Source organism: Pelecanus crispus, chromosome 2 (genome assembly GCF_030463565.1).
Source record: "Pelecanus crispus isolate bPelCri1 chromosome 2, bPelCri1.pri, whole genome shotgun sequence".
Taxonomy (NCBI): Eukaryota; Metazoa; Chordata; class Aves; order Pelecaniformes; family Pelecanidae; genus Pelecanus; species Pelecanus crispus.
Genome location: NC_134644.1, coordinates 147,417,098 through 147,422,335, shown reverse-complemented (window position 1 = coordinate 147,422,335; position 5,238 = coordinate 147,417,098).

Genomic DNA, 5,238 nt, shown 5'->3' with positions numbered 1-5,238 from the left:
TGCTGGAGAGTCCAACAATAGGCCACGAAGATGGTTAAAGGACTGGAGTATCTTTCCTATGAGGAAAGGCTGAGAGTGCTGAGACTGTTTAGCCTGGAGAAGAGAAGGTGCAGGGGGGATCTTATCAATGTGTACAAATACCTGAAAGGAGGGTGCAAAGAGGATGGAGCCAGGCTTTGTTCAGTGGTGCCCAGTGACAGGACCAGAGTCAATAGGCACAAAGTGAAACACAGGAGGTTCCTTCTGAACAGCAGGAAACACTTTTTTACTGTGAGGGTGACTAAGCACTGGCACAGGTTGCCCAGAGAGGTTGTGAAGTCTCCATCTTTGGAGATATTCAAAAGCCGTCTAGACATGGTCCTGGGCAACTGGCCCTAGGTGGCCCTGCTTGAGCAGGTGGGTTGGACCAGATGATGTCTAGAGTTCCCTGCCAACTTCAGCCAGTCTGTGATTCTGAAAAAAGCTGGATTTTTCAACAGCAAAACTTTGCCATTTTTAGTATCCCACACCGTCCATTTTAGTTATCAAGTGGGGCTGTTCATAACAGCTGTAACTTCAAGAAAGGACAAGTCACTGAGGACAACTGTCTTTCTGTGGCCTCAGCATGGCCTGATTGTTTCACTGCCACAGCCAGCACTGTAAGAGGGTAAAAGTGAGTACCGTGTGGAAAGTCAGTGGAAACTATAACCGTGCCTGTGTAAGAGAGCTCAGGTCTCTAGATCACCAAGGCTCGTGACCTAGCAGTTAGTCAGGCGCACACAAGGACCACTTCAGTGTTTTCTTCATTGTTGCCTCTAGCCCTCACATTGCTGGCATGTCTACTTGCTCAGAGAAAAGAGCAGCGCTTATGCATTGTGAGCATGATGGGAGTAACCCGAGGGAATGGGACCCCAGCATAAAGAACATGTTGTTTTACTTAGACATTTTTTCATAAAAATAAAAAAACCTTAAAACAACATGTATGCCGTTGATGCAGTTTCCCTTGGATTAAAAACAGAACATTAGACACGTATTTAATCAGTTTTGCTGTCCCTGGGGGTGTTAATATTTGGCACTCTCCCCCTTTCAATTAGGAGCTGGTTCTCTAGTTCTTAAATAAAACTAGTCAGGAAATTTCCATGAATGCTTTCTCATAGAAAACGTATTTTCTGCAAAACTGAACTTTACTGTGAGGAAATATTAATAATATTCCTTGAAGTTTCTGAGTCTTCACTGAGCAACACTGACTCCAAGGGAAACATTTTAGTTAGTTAAAACACTTCAGACCACATCACTTAAACTTTACTTCATGGTCACAAAAGTCATAGCAATGCATCACAGGAATTTAGTTCAGATAATGCATGCCCCAGTTTTCTTTTTGCAAAAGCTTCCTTTACTGAGCTACACCATAGATGTTCCTGAAGCTGAAACATCAGACAAGATCCAGTTCAGCTGGAGACCCCAAAACACAGTGGAAAAATGGGAACACTGCATTTGAACTACAGTTCCCACAAGGAATCAAGAGTCCCTCTGACTCCTGAACTAAAATTTTCAAGTCAACAAACCAAAATCAGACATTTTTATTTGGAAATGTTAAGGCATTTAACTTCAATCAAAGGAACTGAAAGGATCTACTGAAATGATTTTTAACTAGTTCTGTAAAAAGATTGATATTCATTGTTTTCCTCCTTTTAAAAGCAAAGAAATATAATCACTCAGGTTTGGGTTTCTACCTTTATGTGTGAAGCAAGGGTTGACAGAAACCTGGCCTTACCCAGTAAGTCATCTCCCAGGTTGCTAAAATTTAAGGCCAGGATGGACCAACATCTCTTTAGCCTGTTCTCCTGCACATCCCAGAGTACATTTTATCCAGTCTTCACATACTGAGTGAACTCAGTAATATGTGTGACTAAAGTAAAAATTGTGTTAAGTAAACACAAGTCTTCCAGAAAAACATTCAGACTTGTTTAGGCAATACCACCATTTTTTTTTGGTATTGTGTTTCAGCAGTTACTTGCCCTTGCTGCTCAGAGTATGTTTCATGTTTTCTTCTCTCTTCATCTGGTCAGAGCTTCCAGCTATAACTCTTGTTGCAGCCATATCTGTTTGATCAAAGATTACTTCAACATCTATCTTTTCACTTGAATAAACACACTGAGCTTCAAGTTTGTGAAGGCAAAATAACTTCTCTAGATCTCAGACAATTTTGTTTAAACTTTTCCCTCATTTTTCTTTACTCTTTTTTTCCAATTGCTCAACATCTTGTTTAAAAAGCTGACTATAGACCCATGTGCCATGTTCTCTGACTAATCTTACCAGTGCACACACAGGAGAAAGGTATCTCCTAATTCCTACTTATCACTGACCTGCTTGTATACCTGAGGACTTCATAAGCCATTTGGCCTCAACATCACAGCTGTAAATTGTCATGAACTTTAATGAATTTCCATGTCCTATGTCTTATGTTCCCTATAGCTACAGTTCCTTTCCATATACTTCATAAACTCTACTAGGGCACTCTAACTTTTTATAGAGCACTACAATTCTCCCTTGATGAATTTACCACACAGGAATAAAATTAGTATATTCTATGCCCCAAAAAGTAATCTGAACTTAGACTTCTTTTTCCATAAAATATATAATTCCCTTGAGAGAGGGATTTTTATGAAGAAGTGCTGATGTTTCCATTCTTTCTTCCCCCTCCTCCCCATTTTTTTTTTTTTGACAGAACAATACAAAAGCAAAACAGCCAGAATGCAACATCCAGAATGCAGTCAGGTTAAAGGGCAGTGGAGATACATTTTCAAATTTCTCTACTTTTTCCTTTTTTTTCTTTTTTCCCCCTTTTTTTCCTAGTTGAATTTTTCCTCTTTTTTTTTTTTCTTTTAATTTCTACAGAATGATATAATATGCAACTATGATCAACTCTGGAAGAAGCAAGAGAAACAAAAAAGGCTGGGATGGTTTTCCATAGGGAAAGTAGAACAGAAGAAATCTTGTAGAAAGACGGACTAAAAAGGAATAAGTACAAAAGATATAGGAGCTCACCAAGAGAATCAGATGTGGGAGACTAAGAAGAAAAAGAGATCTGTAAAGTCAGAGCTACTCAGGTGAAAGAAAATCTCATGTATCTTCTCAGAAATAACTGCATTGCAGTCAGTGAAGGCAGAGCAGTGGAATGCACTGGGGTTCCTGGTCTGGTTTTTCGGATTGAGGTGGGAGCAGAAGGGAGCACTTTGAATTCCTTCCAGATGGAGACAAACATCTCAGTTGTTCCAGGGGGCTCAAGGGTAGCAGGAGGACTGGAATCCACCCTGGACTAACCCTTGAAAAATAAATGCCAGAAGTTAGGCTTGCAGAGTGACTCTTCTCTGGAAGAGAGCTCTAAAATTATGACACCCCCTGATTACATCTCAGTGGCCCCCAGAGCAATCCTGACTTAGGTTGCTGACAGCAAGAACTCTTTCCATTCACTTGCCAACCTTAGCAATCCAAGATGCTTCTAAGCCTCACTCCTTAAAGCGTTGGTTGTAACAAAGCCACTGACAAAATTCCCATAGATTTCAGTAAATACAAAATTTCACCCACTGTGCATTTGTGCTGTACCACTGCTAATAAAAGTTCTATAAGCACATCCAGTTACAGGTGAAAACAACCCAGTTCCCTTCGGTTGTCCCTCATTCTGCATCTGACAGGGATGAAAACCAGCAACAGGGTCTGACTAGTTAAGGGGGAACCAAATACTGTGTGACTAAATGTACCCAGGCAAGGTAGTGTTTTTTCATACCTGCTTTGTGACACAAAGTTGACAGAAAGCTAAGAGTGACACTTCTGAACTTTCAGTAATCCAAATATTTGAAGGGCATGCAAATAAAAGAAGGTGGTGTTCCCGATTTTTTCATGCCATGCACACATAAGGAGCTCTCCCTCTTCACTCAGTGTAGTGGGGAAGTGGCTCTCCAGAATTTATTAGACCAGTTCTTTTGTACATCAGTTGGGAATCAAAGTGCTTTTGTTTGGAGTTTTGAATTTTAAAGGAGCAGTGTGCTGTTTGTATGTTGACTTTATGTGTGCCTGTGTCTGTATGTAAATCTATGTCGAAAAGCTTAGTGTAAAGCTTGGGATAACCATTTGAATATTAGGCAACAGAAGCAAAAAAAACCTACCCACTCCCTTCACTTCACTGAAGTTACAGAAAAGCATGACAAGGAGCAAAACCCAAAGCCATACTCAACCCCAGTTTCTGGATGCTGCCTCTGAACTGTCAGTGGACATTACATCAGATAAGCCATGAGCCTAAGCCAAAGTCTAAAGAGTTAAAAGGTCAGGAAGGTAAAGAGAATCAGGGCCACTGCAAGCTTTATAAGTCAGTAAAAGAATTTTAAAGCCATATGCTGCTTAACAGGCACCAGGGTAGAGGGAACGTGAGACTGGAGAAATATGATCTGTAGATCAAGTCCTAGTAACAATTCTGGCAGCAGCAACATTCAAAACCATCTGCAGCCAGTTTAGCAAACAATCTGGAACACCACCAGGAACAAATTAAAATAGTCAATCCTGGAAGTCATGAAAGCCTGTATGAACAAGAGCCTGAGCAAATGAAATGGTGTTTTCTTCAGAATATCTTGCAATATTCTCAAAAACATCAAAAGAATTTTTTTGCCCTCTCTTTCATGTGAAGACAAAAAGCTGAAAGGAGAGTCATATGGGTAAGCAGACAGAAATGCATTTCGGCACTGGAGATCCAAAGCAATCAAAATGCCACAGATTTCACTGGCAGCAATATTAATACAAGTCAGGAATAGCCCTCCTGTACACTGCAGGGCCTCAGACCCGGATATTCCGCTACACTTTGCACCACATGTTGAGTGCAGGAGCTGGGAAGCAAGTGTGCTGAGAAATCCCACGGAGAGGGGTGTGGGTGAGAGAACTGGCTAGCATATGCGGTGCTCCAACATATAGCAACTGAACTCTCGCTACATGGATCTCATTGTGCAGCACCTCCCAGCAAGTGAAAAAAAAATGTGCATGTGTGTAAGAGGTTAGGAGTTTAGGATGCAGTGCCAACAGGAAACGGAAAGGGGGAGAGAAGTAGAAAAACAGACGGTTGTAGAAACTGCAAGGAAACACACCTCCACTAATGCTACCCAGCGAGGAGCGCTGCCTTGGCAATTGTCTGGGATGGCAAACCATCAAGGAGAAGAACAGGAGAGAAAGTGTCTTCACAAAGGCCCTCAGTCAGGGATCTCTGCTGTGGGC